This window comes from Ovis canadensis, chromosome 17 (assembly GCF_042477335.2).
Source record: "Ovis canadensis isolate MfBH-ARS-UI-01 breed Bighorn chromosome 17, ARS-UI_OviCan_v2, whole genome shotgun sequence".
In the NCBI taxonomy this organism is placed as follows: domain Eukaryota; kingdom Metazoa; phylum Chordata; class Mammalia; order Artiodactyla; family Bovidae; genus Ovis; species Ovis canadensis.
In genome coordinates, this window is record NC_091261.1 from 26,228,532 (window position 1) to 26,246,743 (window position 18,212).

Genomic DNA, 18,212 nt, shown 5'->3' on the forward strand with positions numbered 1-18,212 from the left:
CAGATGCGATGATCTTAGTTTTCTGAACGTTGAGCTTTAAGCCAACTTTTTCACTCTCCTCTTTCACTTTCAGCGAGAGGCTCTTTAGCTCCTCTTCCCTTTCTGCCATAAGGGTGGTGTCATCTGCATATCTGAGGTTATTGATATTTCTCCCGGCAATCTTGATTCCAGCTTGTGTTTCATCATGAGTGTTTCTCATGATGTACTCTGCATATAAGTTAAATAAGCAGGGTGACAACATACAGACTTGATGTACTCTTTTTCCTATTTGGAACCAGTCTGTTGTTCCTTGTCCAGTTCTAACTTTTGCTTCCTGACCTGCATACAGATTTCTCAAGAGGGAGGTCAGGTGTTCTGGTATTCCCATCTCTTTCAGAATTTTCCACAGTTTATTGTGATCCACACAGTCAAAGGCTTTGGCGTAGTCAATAAAGCAGAAATAGATGTTTTTCTGGAACTCTCTTGCTTTTTCCATGATCCAGCGGATGTTGGCAATTTGATCTCTGGTTTCTCTGCCTTTTCTAAAACCATCCTGAACTCTCAAATGTTCAAATTACCGCACATTTGCACTCATGTCACATGCTAGCAAAGGAATGCTCAAAATTCTCTAAGCCAAGCTTCAACAGTGCATGAACCCTGAACTTCAAGATGTTTAACTGGATTTAGAAAAGGCAGAGGAACCGGAGATCAAATTGCCATCATCTGTTGGATGTTAGAAAAAATATGAGGACACCAGAAAAACATCTACCTCTGCTTTATTGATTACACCAAAGCCTTTGACTATGTGGACCACAACAAACTGGAAATTCTTCAGGAGATGGGAATACCAGACCACGTGACCTGCCTCCTGAGAAACCTGTATGCAGTCAGGAAGCAGCAGTTAGAACTAGACATGGAACAACAGACTGGTTCCAAATAGGAAAAGGAGTACGTCAAGGCTGTATATTGTCACCCTGCTTATTTAACTTATATGCAGAGTACATCATATGAATTGCATGGATGGATGAAGCATAAGCTGAAATCAAGATTGCTGGGAGAAATATCAATAACTTCTGATATGCAGATGACACCACCATTATGGCAGAAAGTGAAGAAGAACTAAAGAGCCTCTTGAGAAATGTGAAAGTGGATAGTGAAAAAGCTGGCTTAAAATTCAACATTAAAAATACAAAGATCATGGCATCTGGTCCCACCACTTCATGAAAAACAGATGGGGAAGCAATGGAAACACTGATAGACTTTATTTTGGGGGGCTCCAAAATCACTGCAGATGGTGACTACAGCCATGAGATTCAAAGGTGCTTGCCCCCTGGAAGATAATCTATGACCAACCTAGACAGCATAGGAAATGGCAACCCACTCCAGTGTTCTTGCCTGGAGATTCCCATGGAAAGGGGAGCCTGGTGGGAGGCCATCTATGGGGTCGCACACAGTCGGGCATGACTGAAGCTACTTAGCAGCAGCAGACAGCATATTAAAAAGCAGAGACATTACTTTGCCAACAAAGGTCCATCTGGTCAAAGCTATGGTCTTTCCAGTGGTCATGTATGGATGTGATAGTTGGACTATAAAGAAAGCTGAGCACAGAAGAACTGATGCTTTCGAACTGTGGTGTTGGAGAAGCCTCTTGAGAGTCCCTTGGACTGCAAGGAGATCAAACCAGTCCATCCTAAAGGAGATGAGTCCTGAGTCTTCATCGGAAGGACAGATGCTGAGGTTGAAACTCCACCATTTTGGCCCCCTAATGCGAAGAACTGACTCCTTGAAAAAGACCTGATGCTGGGAAAGATTGAAGGCAGGAGGAGAAGGGGACAACAGAGGATGAGATGGTTGTTTGGGATCACTGCCTAGTTGGACATGACTTTGAGCAAGCTCTGGCAGGTGATGATGGAGAAGCCTGGCAAGTGGCAGTCCATGCGGTCGCAAAGAGTTTGGCACGACTGAGCGACTGAACTGAAGTGATGTTCCCCAAGTTAGTTTTTACCAGCAGTAGAATTATTACAGACTTCCCCTTCTATTCTTTATTTCTCAACTGATTAAGAACCTGGTTGGGAAAGAGGGCTGCTATTATTCTGTTCCTCTCAGATATCTCAGAAGTGTTTGTGAATATACAGTGCATCGATATTTAGTACAAATATAAATGAAAGAATATATATGTAAAAATAACACACAAAGAGGATGTGTTCAAATATACTATATATGTACACTTATACCATATACTCATGTATAATGTATACATACCTGAATATATGATGTGTAAACATGCACATAATCATGCACACTCACACACATATATGTGCACATATTCATACCTAAAAATAAAATAAGTCTGCTTTATCTGGATTGTGGGATTCCTATTAATATTTTCTTTCTCTTCTTTACAGCTTCTATACTTCTAGTTTTTTTCAGTGTACATTCATTGATCAGAAAAAGCTACAATGTTTAAATGACTAAGTTCAGTTTCACCATAACTTGTGTTGGTTCCTCCTCCTTTCCTCAGAAGTTACCCTGTTCTTTCACAATGTCTTTATAAAAAGAATAAGAACTTATTTCAATGTATTTCATCTGACTTACACATTTTGCTCTTTGGCCATCTTGATTACAGTGGGACTTCCTTAAGAAGACGAGTCATATCGTCTTCACTCAAGCCTGTAACAGTGTGTGTTTTCTCCTGTGCATATAACAGTACGCCCTGCATACAATGAGTACTCTTTAAATACTGAAATCTGATTCTACCACAATCTCCAGGCAATTGGATTGTACTCCAGTGAAACAGTTGCTGAAAACTGGAGAAAAACAATGCTCTGAGACATATCGAGAGATAATTCCACACAGTGGGTGGGCATGCAGTAGTTCAATGAGGTTGTTAGGGAAGGCTTAAAAATAAAACCATAGTCCACTTAGCAGCAGATAGAGATCAGGCTCTGAAGCCCCATAGCTGATGAAAGTAAAAGGGAGCATATCTGAAATTAAGCCCAGGCAAAGCAATTGTGGAAACGTAGTGAGATGTGCTTAATGTTGCCTGGGAGGCCAAAACAACCTCTCTTGCCAAATCAACAAATCCTGTTATCCTGTCTCTTGAGAGACTGGATGATTGAGTAACAGGCTGCAGGTGTGAAATCTTTAAGTTGGCTTCCATTTGAGGAGCTGTCAGGCACCAAGTAATGTGATGAGCTGGGGGGGATCTCCCTAGGACCCTCAGAGCCACCACCACCAGCCCTGGGAGTGCCCTGAAATCACTCAGAACCTGGCAATGCCTGACGCCTGGCTCTCTGTTCCCTCTCCACCCCCCACCTCTTCTTATGTTATTGACCTCTTGTGTAGCCCGAGCGTCCAGAATTTTAAAAACTCCCTAGGTGATTCCAAGATGCAGCCAAGAGTGAGAATCAATACTTGAGGGCCTCTTGGAAATCATACTGCATTTTTTTCTCTACCTGCAAATTGTCCCAGATAGACACATCTCCTTCCTGCAGACTGCAGTGAAATCACATGGGCTGGTTCCTGGTTGGCTTGGAATTGCAAAGATAACTTTTTCACCTTAATGGCTTTATTTCCAGCTTAATGGTGCTGTCAGGATTCCTTCTCTCAAGAAAAATGTGCTTTTGTTGCAGAGTCTTAACCTCTTCTATGAATGTGAAAGAGTTAGGGATGAACAGTATCAAAAGTTAGGCAGAAAAAAAATGTTAATGCTTTTAAGTATGTTTTTCCTGCCCCACATGAGATGGTTTCCCAGGTTCTTATCTGTTGCAGCTGGATTTTAGAACCCGTTGATTGAGAAAAAGCATATAAAAGGTATTTTGTACGTGTGTGTGTGTGGGTGTGGGTGTGGGTGTGGATTGTGTGTGTGTATGTGTGTGTGCGCTCAGTCCCTCAGTTGTTACGTCTCTTTGTGACCCCATGGATGGCAGCCCACCAGGTTCCTCTGTCCACGTGATTTCCCAGGCAAGCACACTAGAGCGGGTTGCCATCTCCTATTCCATGGGATCTTTCTGACCCAGGGATCAAACCCATGTCTCTTGTGTCTTCTGCATCAGCAGATGGATTCTTTAGCACTGCACCACCTAGGAGGCCCCCAAAAGGTGTTTTATATTTTAAAACTATAAACAGGTATAAATGTATTTTTTAACGTAGGAAGCTACCTTGCGCATGCATGTCTGATGCCAATTATTCAGTATGCAGAAAATGTTTAGTATCTGTGAGAATTCATGGACTTTTTACAAAAACTCTGTGTCTCCTCCAGGGTTTGCTGCCCAGGCTAGGGTTAGTGTGCAATGGTGTCTTCACATGGCAGATTTGGCCATTTCACCGCTTCGAAGACATTTGTCACCACGTTATCTGGCGTGTGGTGGTACCAAGGTCTAGAAGGTCATTCACGTCCCTGTTTCCAGATTGCAGAGCTATTCAAGCATCACGACTCAGTCTTTTTTAATACCCCTGAAGAAGCTTTCACTGATCCGTTTTTATGCTTAGCCTGGGAGCAGTAAAAGTTACACTCAAGTTGTAAGTAGTTGGAACTTAACTGTTCGTTCTAACTTCAAACAGCATGTGTATTGTTACATTTCCTGTTCGCCATAAGGGAACGCGAGAAATATCAGAGCAGTCATTTATGTAATGAAATATAGCTGTATTGTTGAGTAAAATACAGCTATGGGAAGTTAAATAAACCTATGGCTTGAAAGAGGCGTGCTTGTTAATGTAAAGAGCCTATCAAATCTATGAGCTGCATGAAAATTAAGGGCAAAATTGCCACATGAAAGGTTTGAAAGTAGAGACAACACCTTTCCTTTAAATGCATATTAATCGTGGGCATATGTAAAATGGAAATGGTCCCCATTCAATCTTTAAGGCTATGGACATCCTTGCAAATCTCTTATCATACTTATCTTTCTTCTTCCATGAGGATGATGTTATTTTTTTTTTTTTAATCTGGAGCATAGTTGCTTTACAGTGTGTTAGTTTCTGTTGTACAACGACATGAATCAGTTATATGTATACATATATCCCCTCCCTACTGTTGGGTAATGTTTAGTTTGTATTTGGATCAGTGGTCAAAGACACAAAATTTTAATTTTCACGTAATTTTTGAAGCATACAATCAAGGAAATAAATATACACCGATTTCTTAATTTCTTAAATGATTCTAGTAAATCATCCCTACTCATACTGTTCTAGCAACCACTTAGTTAAATTTTACATTCTCATTAGCCCAAGAGAAATCTAATTTTCCAAGCAAAATTGTTCTTACTATCTTATCTTTAACTCATTTATGACCCCATTAAGGTATATTCTCTGTCTAGCCTAAATGGAACCTTGGAGTCTTTTTATTTTCCCCCCTCACTCAGACTTTTTGAAGTTGTGTTTCTGATATCGAGATTAAGTGCCCTGGAGTTATAAAGCTAATCTAACATGGTAAGAACTTTGTATTATTCAGAAGCACCTGTAACTTATTTTCATTTATTATGCCTTGTTTGCACTTGATGATGGGCAATGAAAAAAGAAAAAGTATAAGCACCAGATCTTGGGTGTTTCATTGGATAAAATTATAAATAAAATCAGAGGCACAAGTTTCAAAGGTATTTAATCAGAAAATTTCAACCAAGAAATTGTCACAAGCTATTTTGAGAGTGTAAAGCACTGACATGGCCGTTATTCTGCTTTAAAGGAAAATAGAGATGATGAGAACGTATTTACATACTTCATGTCATTTCAGTTATATATGTACTCATTTAACTCAGTTTTGGTCAAATCTGTTTACTGATAGAAGGAATCTTTCCCTCCCTCCTAGTTTATCTTTCCATGTGGAGGGAAGAAATTGGTGCAACTCTTGGTCTCTATTACTGACCTCACCCCAGATGACATGTGACTTATCTGACTGGTAATTTAGGGAAAACAAATGCTGCTTGTTCTTGGAAACAAACCTTCCTGCGAGTTAGTTTCTGTTTCTGTGCTGTGACTCTTACCCAGGAATTCCCTTCCAGGCGGGGGTAGTTGCCTGGGTCCATTTACCTGTAAATGGGTAGATAATTCTATTTAGACTTGTGTTACTAGCTCAGTCGTGTCTAACTCTTTGTGACCCCGTGGACTAACAGCCCAGCAGGCTCCTCTGTCCATGGAATTTTCCAGGTAAGACTACTGGAGTGGGTTACCATTTCCATCTCCAGGGGATCTTCCCAACCCAGGGATTGAAACCAGGTCTCCTGCATTGCAGGCAGATTCTTTACCATCTGAGCCACCAGGGAGGCCCTATTTAGCTCTTAAGTGTCATGAAATTTATTTGGCTCCTGCACAACCTCCATGTTAGCCTTTATGAATAATGAAGGTGATATCCTGACTTCCATTTACTGCTTTATTTTTCTTCCAGTTTATTCTGAACTCATGTAGCCAGAATAAGAGTACACTAGCATATACTGAAACGGGTAAAGAACTGCGTTACATTTGCAAGTTTGCATTTCCATTTTAAAATAACCATTGTCCTGTATTCCAGTTATTTACTTCTTTGTAACAAACCACCTCAAAACTCAGTGCGTTAAAACAGTTTGTATTGTTCGTCATGATTCTTTGCATTGACTGGGCTCAGTTGGGCAGGTCTAACCTTGCATTTCCCATATGGTTGTAGGAAGGTGGCAGGGACTGGATTCAGTTAAAGTGCCTCCAGCTGGATGTCCACAATGACTCACACATAGGTCTGGTACCTCAGCTGAGATGAAAGATCATCTGTCTTTCTCCATGCGGCTCTCATACATGGCCAGATAGGACTTCTTCACATAAGAAAAGAGGGTCTCCTGGTAGGTAGATTTCTTACTTTGTGATTGGTCTCCCTCAGCACATACTTCAAGGCAGATGCCGTAAGGACTATTATGATTTAGACTTGGAAGCACCATTTCTGCAGCATTCTACAGTTTCTGGGGTCAGTCTACATTCAGTGCATATGGCCTAGCCAGGGCAATAGTTCCAGGGGCCTTGGCACATGGACAGGAGGGCTTAGCTATGAACTGTAATATTGGAAACATAAACATTTGTTATAAGAAACTATTTATTAGGGTGTTTATTAGAGAGAATTGTGTTTGTTCACTTTAATTTTGTAATTGCTTGTTTTAGGAAGCTGGAAATCTCATTAATATTATGGTGATTAATGCTGATTACTTAACACATCAAGTGGCTCAGATGGTAAAGAATCTGCCTGCAACGCAGGAGACACAGACAATGCAGGTTTGATCCCTGGGTCAGAAAGATCCCCTGGAGAAGGGCACGGAAACCCACTCCAGTATTCTTGCCTGGAGAATTCCATGGACAGAGGAGCCTGGCAGGTTACAGTCCATGGGGTAGAGTCAGATATGACTGAGTGACTAACACATCATTGCAATTAATGTGTTATTAATATCATTCAAGGTATCATAATTTATTCCATACATTTAAAATATTTTGGTTTTTTCTATTTTGAAAACTATGTGAAAGATAGATATGTTATTTTTTAAGTATAATAAATTATTCTGCCAGCTCAGTTTTATAATTTTTTAGATTTATTTTTGGCTGTGCCAGACCTTTGTTGCTGTGCGGACTTTTCTCTAGCTGGGGTGAGTGGGGGCTATTCTCTAGTAGTGGAGAGTGGGCTTCTTGTTCTGTGGCTTCACTTGCTGTGGGGTACAGAGAACAAATCAGTTTCTCTGGAAGGACTGAGAAATAAGGTGGGACACCAAAGAGTAACTGAGGTTTAGGGCCTGTAAACAGGGGCAAGGCAGGAACCATGCTATTAAGATGGGAATTTATTGCAGGAATATGTATGTCAATTTTCTATAAGGCAGTTATAGCCACTGTAATCTATAAAGCACTAAATATTAGTGGTTTTTCATTATGGGATTTTATTTTCCACTTAAGTTTTAAATGCATATTTCTGATTGATGGGTGTCTCTCCTTCAAGCAATGATTCAGAAATAGATACTCTTTCCTTCCTAAGACTGTCAGTTTTATCATGAAGATTTCAAGGTTGTCACACCTGTCTGCACACAGCAGTCAAGGGAGGAAGAATTGAATGTAGGGATCATGAGTAAGAGAACTTCTTGGGCCAGGGATGAAAGGTTTTCTTTTTTTTTTTTTTTTCAGGGGGAGGGGTGGGGAGGCGTCCGTGCCATGCACACTCAGTCATGTCCAACTCTCTGTGACCCCATGGACTGGACCCCTTCAACCTTCTCTTTCCATGGGATTTCCCAGGCAAGAATACTGGAGTGGATTTCCATTTCCTTCTCCAGGGGATCTTCCCCACCCAGGGGTCGAATGTGGGTCTCCTATATCTCCTGCATCAGTAGTCAGGTCTTTACCAGTGAGCCACCAGGGAAGCCCGGGTGGGATGGAAACCCCAGGGATGGAAAGGACACACATAACTCCAATCACACTTAACTCGGCGGCCTGAAAGCCAACTGGGAAAGGGAACACCAACCAGAGATAATGGAAAATGAGACCGACCTGTGCGGGTCCAGGAGGAAGAAAAAGGAGCTCTGCTGAGGGGTTAGTCCGTCTTTGCCACACTCAGGAACTAGAATTAGAGAAACAATAAGAGAGGCTTGGTACAGACTCTAAAGAGCTTTTGACATTGATATTCATGTTTCCTCTTTCTCTGCAGTCAACAAGAGTCTCAGAATCTTGGGAAGGACTAAATTAACACAGAGGCTTAGTGATCCAGTTGGCTTCCCAGATGGTGCAGTGATAAAGAACCTCCATGCCAATGAAGGAGAAGCAAGAGACACTGGTTCCATCCCTGGGTCGAGAAGATCCCCGGAACTGGAAGTGGCAACCCACTCCAGTATTCTTGCCTGGAAAATCCCATGGACAGAGGAGCCTGGCGGTCTGCAGTCCATGGGGTCACAAAGAGACACAACTGAGCATGCCAACACTTGTAGCTTAACAAGACAAAAGAATGACATAGAGAGATGTTGCATTTACAAAATAATTTTGACCAACTCTAATTCTACTAGTCAAGGGGATATGATTGGAGGATGACCTAGAGAGCTCAGAGAGGGGTCCAATAAGCATTGCTGAAGTATATAACAGAGAACATGGCTGAGAGATATTGTCAACAATAATGAAAGAAATAGCTATTCAGAGACAATGCCATCACATATGAAAACTGAAACTTGGTAAGTGCTCAAGGAAACTATCCATGGGATTTTCCTGGCAAGAATACTGGAGTGAGTTGCCATTCCCTCCTCCGGGAATCTTCCCCACCCAGGGATTGGACTTGCATCTGCTACATCTCCTGCAATACAGGAGACCTGGGTTCGATCTCTGGATCAAGAAGATCCTCTGATATCCCCTGGAGAAGGAAATGCTACCCACTCCAGTATTATTGCCCAGAGAATTCTGTGGACAGAGGAGCCTGACAATCTACAGTCCATGGGGTCATAAAGAATCAGACATGACTGAAAGTGACTAACACACAAGCATTTCTCTATATAACTTTTCCCATTTTGTACTTTTTAGCATATACACATTTTATTTGTATTTTTTCTGTTTTTTTTTAAATGTTTTAATTGAAGCATAGTTGATTTGCAGTATCATGTTAGTTTTGGGTGTACAACACAGTGATTCAGTTACATATATATATATATAATCTTTTTCAGGTTCTTTTCCCTTATAGGTTACTACAAAGTAAATCATATATGCATTTTAATTTTTGTCTTAAATTTACTTTATTTCTTGGCTTTAAGACATTGAAATATTTCTACAGTCACTCACCATTTGGTTTGGAAAAACAAACTTCTCATAACTTGGAGTGACCCCTGTATACAAAAAGCACAATTGGACCCCAGACAGAGGGACAACACGGGCATCAAGGTTCCTACAGCCAGAGGCAACAGTATCTTCATTTCAGAGCAAGGTGTGAACTGGTTCTGTAATGCCTTTGCAAAGCCTGCATAAATCTGTGACTCTCAGAACGAGGTAACAATATAGAGGAGGACATGTTCCTTGTGAGACATCCAGAATGCCAGCTGGTCATTTTCTTTACCAGTATTCATCCAATCCATTTGCTAAGCATTGTGGCTTTGCAGCTACCCATGAGGGAGGAAATGGTTGTTTAATTGCCCAGAAGAATTTCCTAGAGATGCTTCAGTAGTAATAACTTGTCTTTCTCTATCCATGATCCATGAATAACAAACAATTGAAAATGAAAGTCAGGCTGGAAATATGACAATGGCATCTCTAGTCAAAATAAAGCACAGCATTGAAATAATTATTTGAATAAATCACACCTCTCTCACTCCAAATACCCATAATTTCCATAGCTCAGTTTGAAGCTTTCTAGTACTTGAGAATAAAGCTTAATTTAATTATTTTTTTTACTTCATTATTTGTGAGCATATTCAGCCAAAGGGATAAAATGTCAAGAAACATTCTTCTTACTCTACTCAACTATCTTCCACCTCAGCTTGTGTATCATTTTCCTCAGAGGTGTTGGGGAAGGGAAAATTTCTCCCTATGTGTTTTTCTTTTTTTGGTTGATCTAATAGCTATATTAACATAATAAGGGCATCCCTTATAGTTCAGTTGGTGAAGAATCTACCTGTAACGCAGGAGACCCCGGTTCAATTGCTGGGTTGGAAAGACCCCCTGGAGAAGGGAAAGGCTACCCACTCCAGTATTCTGGCCTGAAGAATTCCATGGGGTCACAAAGAGTCGGACACAACTGAGTAAATTTCACTTTCACTTGACATACGAAAGGTTAACAGGAGACAATAAAATTTATGTTTTTATGTAATGGAGGTCTCACAGATATAGGACCTAAGCAGTGACCAAGGCAGGCAGCTTTTATACTTTTTAAATGAAGAACAATAGATTTGTAAGGAATTGACAAGACAAGGAGACTTCAGCTTGGGTACTTAATTAGTGAAGAATCTAAGCAGAGTTTGTTTGCTCAAACTTCTTGGCCCTGAATTTGTGTCTCTAGCAATAAGGATGTCTCTGTATGTCCTGTGTTGGGAGGGTATTTTTCATGTGGGAAATTTATGTCCTGCTTTCTGGGGACAAAGTAGAGTCAGGGTGTTCTTGCACTGACTGTTTAAGTAACTTTAGTTCAAAATAATCAATATATGGGGCTTCCCTTGTGGTTCAGCAGTAAAGAATCTGCCTTCAATGCAGGAGCCACAGGAGACACGAGTCAATTTCTAGGTCAGGAAGATCCCTGGAGGAGGGCATGGCAACCCACTCCAGTATTCTTGCCTGGTAAATCCCTACAGACAGAGAAGCCTGGCAGGCTATAGTCCATGGGGTTGCTAAGAGTCAGACATGACTAAAGCAACTAAGCATGCATGCAATCAATATATGACTTTGGTGCATTTGTGATCAACCTATCTTGAGCTCAAACAGAAGTCCTGCATTGAGTCAAACTGCTCAGGTTCACTCTCTCTATCTTTAGCTATCACTTTGCTTATGGACCAGTCACTCCATTTCTCTGAATCTCACCTATAAATTGAATAAGATGGGATAGTTCAGACTTTCAACTATAGCTATGACTCTATCACAATTCTATCCCCTCCTAAGAGAAAACTCCTAAGTGTAAGCTTCAGTGCAGCATCCAGGATGTAATTCTCCACTTTGAAACCCAGATTTTTGATGCTAAATTCACATAGACTGAGTCTGACCAAGATCCACTTGAAAGTCTATTTTCCTTTGAATTATCATTATATGGGAATGGTAGGATTTTCTAAAGTGTGTTATCTGCTTTGGCATTCTCATAGAAAAAAACAAATACTTCCCTCTGTATAGAGCTAACTTTCTGTGTAAGGACTTCCATGGTGGATCAGATGGTAAAGAATTCACCTGGCAATGCAGGAGATACTGGAGACTCGGGTTTGATCCCTGGGTCAGTAAGATCTCCTGGAGAAGGAAATAGCAACCCCCTCCAGTATTCTTGCCTGGGAAGTCCCATGGATAAAGGAGCCTGGCAGGCTACAGTCCATGGTGTTGCAAAGACTCTGGGTAAAGCAAACAAAACAAACTGCATACAGTTCAAACAATGAAGTTTCACCATAATTCAGCTAGTGTTGATTCCTATATATTTTTTCATGATTAAGTGAAATTATTGGCATAAGAACACTTTGAGAGCTTTAAAAATTAGCATAAATATTCACTTTCATTGACTGTCAGCATTCCATAAAGTAGACCTAGTCAACTGGTATTCAAGTATGACTGGAAATTGCGTTTTCTTTCGCCATCATTTTCAAGCAAAATCTTCAGCCTCTTTCTCGCCAATCTTTTCTACCATTTCTAGAAATGTAAATCCAGTCTTTTCCCCAAAGAAAATCACAATTGGTCTCTTTGAGAATATTCTTAAGAGTAATGGCCAGAAGAATCAGGCTTATCTAACTAGACTGAAGTAACTGAGATATGGGAGATGTGAATTGAAACAAGAGGAAATGAATTTTCAGAGCATGTAGAAAAGTTTTAATATATCCCAGAATGAAATGTATTATTTTACCAAGGCATTGTGTGCCTTTTGATAAAGATAATAACCCACAAAATGAATATATCTCCTGTCACTTTTCTTGTGATCTATAATGAAGAAGGTGAGCTCCTTCATGATAAATGCATATTTAACAGTAAGTGCCAACAGTATTATCTCATATATTGTGTGCTAATGAGGTCACCTTGCAGATGGTCCACGTCAGATGGTCTATTCCATGTATCAATGCAAAATTGGCTTCTTGGTGGAGAAAGTTAAACTAAGAGTAGTTTTTTCTGCAGTTTCAAAGGTGAGGAAGTGATGATGGTAATAGCAGCTGCATTTAATAGAAATTATGTTTCAAGCACTGAAACTTCAGCTTCTTCAGGAAGTAATAGCTCCTGAGTTCCCAGCACTGTAGTAGATGTTTTATATTATTTCTAATCTTCACAAAAATTACTCCCCTTTTATAGTTGCTGGAACTGACACTTGGAATGTTTAAATTTCTTCAATGACTAATGGTTAGTAAATGATTGAACCAGGTTTTATATCCAGAGCTGTCAAACTCCAAAATCTTTCAGCCTCTTGACCTGTGCTGCCCTTGATGGTCACCACCAGCGGTTTGTGGCTTTTGAGTACTTGAAATGTGACTTATCTGAAGGGAGATTTTGAAGACTTAAAACTAAAAAAACATAAAATATTTCATTAATAGTGCTATGGTCAGAATGTACCCCCAACATTCATATGTTGCAGTCTTAAGGCCCAATGTGATGTTATTTGGAGGGTGGAATCCTCATGGATTAGTGCCCTTATTAAAGACTCTATGGAGCTTCCTTCCACCTTCCACCATGTAAGGATACAAAAACTTAGGAGAAAGCCCTCATTAACCATGCTGGCAACCTGATACCTGACTTCAGCCTCCAGAATGGTGAGAAGTACATTTTTATTGTTTATAAGCCAACAGTATGTGGTATTTTGTTATAATATAACTGCCTGGACAGACGAACAGGAATGGATTTTCTATTGATTACCTGTTGAAATAATAATATTTTAGGTATTTGGGTTAAATAAAAAATGTTATTAAAATTGATTTCATCTTTTGCTAATGTATTTACCAGAAAATTTTAAATTGTGTAATGGTTTCTATAGCCCACATTCTAATATTTCCATGGGCAGCATTGCTTTATACAACACATTACCTTTTATAAAGATCCATAATACAGGTTATATTTTCATCATTACAATGTCAAAAGTTTTGGCCAAAACCAAAATTAGTGCTTAGAAACCTTTATTGAAATTAGAAATTTCTCCCTAATAATATCTGTTAATAAGGTTCCTAATTAACTCAAGGAATTCAAATTAGTTTAATAAATCTAGTCATTACTTTTTAAATTATCTTAAGGCAAGGATCTAGAACTATTACTCCTTAAAGTTAATTTCTAAATAATCTGATTCACATTGGTAAATTAAATGCCATTAAAAAATAAGATATCTCTGTTCCTCAAGGACTTCCTTTAAAGGAAAATAAAGAAAAGAAAAAACTGGTCTAGTGGATAGGAAAATTGCCCAAACTTCAAGTCAATGAACCTGTAGCAAATGTATTGTTGATTTTGAGCCCAGTGTTATTCTTCTTAAAATAGTATCCATTAAAAATATCAGCCCCAAATATAAGATGAGTCATCTTGACTGGAGTAGGAATTATCTGAAAAATTTTCATAATTGAAGCAATGTCATAGGAATCATCCCTGAAATTTCTTATCTTCCCACATTCCCCTGACACTGTAAGAAACACTCCTCACAAGCTGTGTTTGTTAATCAGACTTCTTGGCCCTGAACAGTAAGTTCCATCCTTCCCACCCTGAGCTGCTGCCTGATCTGTGAACTTGAACTTCAAACATCAGAGCTGTAGCCCTGGCTTACATATGCATAGCTCCTCTGCTTACAGGTGTCTGGGCTTCATTTGGAATTATGTTTTGAGAGTCCGCACTGTACCTGGGACTGTCATAGGAGCTTGACATGTATCAGTAGGATAAAATTATCTTCCTATCCTCCTGAAATTTTAAGAGTTATATTGTAAAAGCTTCCTGGTCTGGATTGTAAAGGTCATGAAAGATTCCAAAGTCTCATGACCATTGGAAAAGGAATCAGATTTATAAAATATATGCAAATTCTTTTCAATCAGCTGGATTTGAATCTGTCTAATAAGCCAAATCAAGCCCTTCTGTATGTCTTATGTGTATATGTACTAGGTCACTTTGGTTGTGTCTGACTCTTTGCACTCCATGGACTGTACCCTGCCAGATTCCTCTGTCCATGGGAATCTCCAGGCAAAAACACTAGCGTGGGTTGCCATGCCCTCCTCCAGGGAATCGTCCTGACCCAGGGATTGAACCGACCTCCTGCATTGGAAGGCGCCACCTGGGAAACCCATATGCATTATAATAGGTGTTGAGTGATGTATGTTGAGAAAAAGTCACAGAAAGATTCGAGTTTATTTGATAGGCATTTTTCTTTTTTTTTTTCCCATTTGTAGAATTACATAACAAGCTTCTATAAGAGATGAAGTTGCAATCAGTATTAGATTCTTCAAGTAACAGACATCATGACATCAGTGATCTTAGGAAAGAGAATGAAAACACCAGAAAGAAGCGTATGGCCTGAAACACTATCCACGCCCTTTAACCTCCCCTTCCTTAGACCCATCCTAAAGTTATGGGTAACATGCACATCATCGCCTGATGATGTGAAAAATGAAAAGGAAGACATTGTGCTTGCTGCAGAGTAAATATCCCTAGTTTAGTGATGCAGCTGAATGAGTTACATTCACAATTTCTGGTCAGATCTCGCCTGCACATTGGCCAGCTGCATAACCTCCCTATAGTGGCTTGTGCCTCAGAGAGCCTCTGAGCTCTCACGGGTGAGATAAAGGTGCTGACATGATCTCCAGCATCCTGTATACATACTATTTATGTACTGCTGCTGCTGCTGCTAAGTCACTTCAGTTGTGTCCGACTCTGTGTGACCCCATAGACGGCAGCCCACCAGGCTGCCCCGTCCCTGGGATTCTCCAGGCAAGAATACTGGAGTGGGTTGCCATTTCCTTCTCCGCTATTTATGTACAGCACATATTATTTATGTGCATAAATAGTAAAGAAATATTTCTCAAGTTTGAGAAATATTTTATCAGTCTCACTCTCTTCCTCAGTAAAATTCTACACTAGAGAAGCAAAGATTTTAATGCTTTGTAGAAAATTATAGAACTGAAAATTTAAAAAAATAACTTCTTTATTTAAAGGAAAAGGAAGCTAGCTTTGGAACAAGAGTTCTCTTGGTCCTATTTTACACAGCAGTTAAATGTACACTTCTTTTTATAGAGCCCTTTTCATTAATGTCACATAAGAGCCCAGGGAAAGCATATTTTTGAATTTTAATTAATTTCAGTTATTATATACATATATGGTATATATGTGGAGAGAGAGAGAGAGCATGCTCAAGTTTTATGGAAAAATGTTAAAGGTATGAAGATAGTACTTTTCTGACTCTGTTCCATCCTTCTGAATTCTTTCTTCTTTATTTGTGTGAGGATAACTTTGTACCAATTCCCTGGGGAAAAAGGCATCTTGGAATTGGAGAAAGAAGGGAGGTCTGTTTGCTTCTCTAAGATGTTGATGCAGTCCCTAGGAAGTCACCTGTCAGAGGAGACAGTGATGCACTTGAACATCTGTCACTTTAATCTGGGATTTTATCTTCATTTTGGTAATTCCTCACGTCGCTGCCATTGTTGGGTTCTTTTACAAAGTTGCTTCGTGGACACTTATATGTGCCGCACGTTGCTGTACCTTTAAGGAAAAGGTCCTTTTGCGACCATTCATTGACTTGCTAACTTTAAATTTTCTTTGAGAAATAATTTTACTATTCTTATTTTTAACTCACTGGTTTGATTTGTTTTGTATTTGACTGTTACACATATATTTGAAATAAATTTACATCACATTTTAGTTGAAGCATAAAAATTAGAGCTACTTAAGGGTCCTAGCAGAACACCCCTGTCACTTTGGCAGCCTGTCATCAGTTACTGATATAAATGTCTGGTGGACACAGATAAGGATGATATGAAATGCCAGGTGGAAGATTCACCAGCCCCACATAGGTAGCTCTGGTAAACAGCAGTTGATACTAGGGAGAGTAACATAGCTTTGTTTAAGAGCATATTTATTAGCATATTTATTATCTTTTCTAATGATGAAAAAACACATGATCTAAGGAGATAATCTGGAGAATACAAAAACTTGGTGCTAAATTGTTTGTGAAAATTATGAACAAATTATCATTGCCAACAGTATTACAATAAAAACACTTTCACAGACTTTTCTCCAGCATTGGGAACTCTTTTCTTTTAATTGCAAATTTAATACAGTTTTATGCTTTTACATGTGCACATCTTTGATTACTTGTGAGCTTAATTGTTATTTACTAGGTTTACTTCTTCCTTTGAGGATTTCTAGCTCAGCCTTTTCTGATTTTGGAAGGGATTGTTATCAGTTGGCATAAGTTCTTTACTTCTATTTTTAATGAAGATAATATTTAAAAGTCAAATTACTTTCATTTTCAGAGATCCATTTTTTTTTAAATCATACCCCACAGCTCCCAGTTAAATATATCTGGAGGATGTAGAACCAAGTGTTTATTCCATGGACTTTGGAGAGAATTCCTACCATTGTCCTTTGTATGAGAGCTAATCCAGGATGCTTGTTGACATAGGATAGGAGACTATGGCAAACAGAATGAAATAATCTTCCCTCCTGGAGAGAAATATGAGGAAAAGAAGGGGGAAAACAGTAAAGAAGGTAATTCAAAGAGGTCTACCCCTCACTCCAAACCCTCAGTGACTCACTTTCCAGGAGAGAAATGATTTTGTCTTTAGAAATACTCAGATAGTCAGCACATATAGTCAGGCCAGATATGCGTTCATATGATAGATACAGAAAGAGATTGTAAGCCCCTTACACCTACCTATAAGGACTCCAGTCTTCACAAGTAATTTTCTCTTCTGTGTTCTTTCCCAACTGCACCTTCTATGGTCTCACAGCATCAGAAGCGATGGAGTCCTCAGACCGGCCCTGACTTCCCAGCACCCTTCAGTCTCCACTGGAAAAGGGTGGGGCTGTTCCTTTCTGGGATCAGTGCCAGCTGAGTGTAATTGGTCCCTTTCGCAGTTTGAGTTCCCGCACTGGCATCCTTCACAGGAGTCCTTGATTTTGGCCATCTGCCTCCAATTTCCAAATCTGCCCACTGTGACCTCGTCAACCAGATCCAAGGAATTCTCTGTCCCCTCAGCAGGCACATGGGCACCCCCAGTCCCTTGCTTGACACACTCAGGCTGGCGGAAACCAGAAATACTTCCTGAGGGTCTCACTGTTCCATGGCAGTTTTGAGCCATTATTTCACTATCATGATGGAAGCAGCCAAGTGTCACTCTTCTCCTGGCCTATTGCAGTTAACAACCCCCCTGCTGGTATAGGCAAGCCTCTCTCCGTGGAGTCTACTCCTTAACTTTTTGAATGCTTTAAAATCAACTCTCTGGCTTAGATGGTAAATAATCTGCCTGCAATGAGGGAGACCTGGGTTTGATTTCTGGGTCAGAAAGATCCTCTGGAGAAGGGAGTGGCAACCCACTCCAGTATTCTTGCCTAAATAACTCCATGGACAGAGGAGCCTGGTGGGCTACAGTCTAAAGGGTCACAAAGAGTTGAACATGACTGAAGGGACTTAGCACACA

At 39.9% G+C, this 18,212-nt stretch overlaps 1 long non-coding RNA gene across 1 annotated transcript in view; it reads right to left on the reverse strand.

Annotated features, from left to right (window-relative positions):
• Positions 1-17,553, reverse strand: part of LOC138422201 (uncharacterized) — an 80,279-nt gene extending 62,726 nt beyond the window's left edge. The window contains exons 1-2 of the long non-coding RNA XR_011249791.1: positions 17,447-17,553; positions 8,461-8,530 (exon numbers count right to left, since the gene is read on the reverse strand). This is a non-coding gene — a long non-coding RNA (uncharacterized lncRNA). The remainder of the gene's footprint in view (positions 1-8,460; positions 8,531-17,446) is intronic.
• Positions 17,554-18,212: the final 659 nt, after the last annotated feature.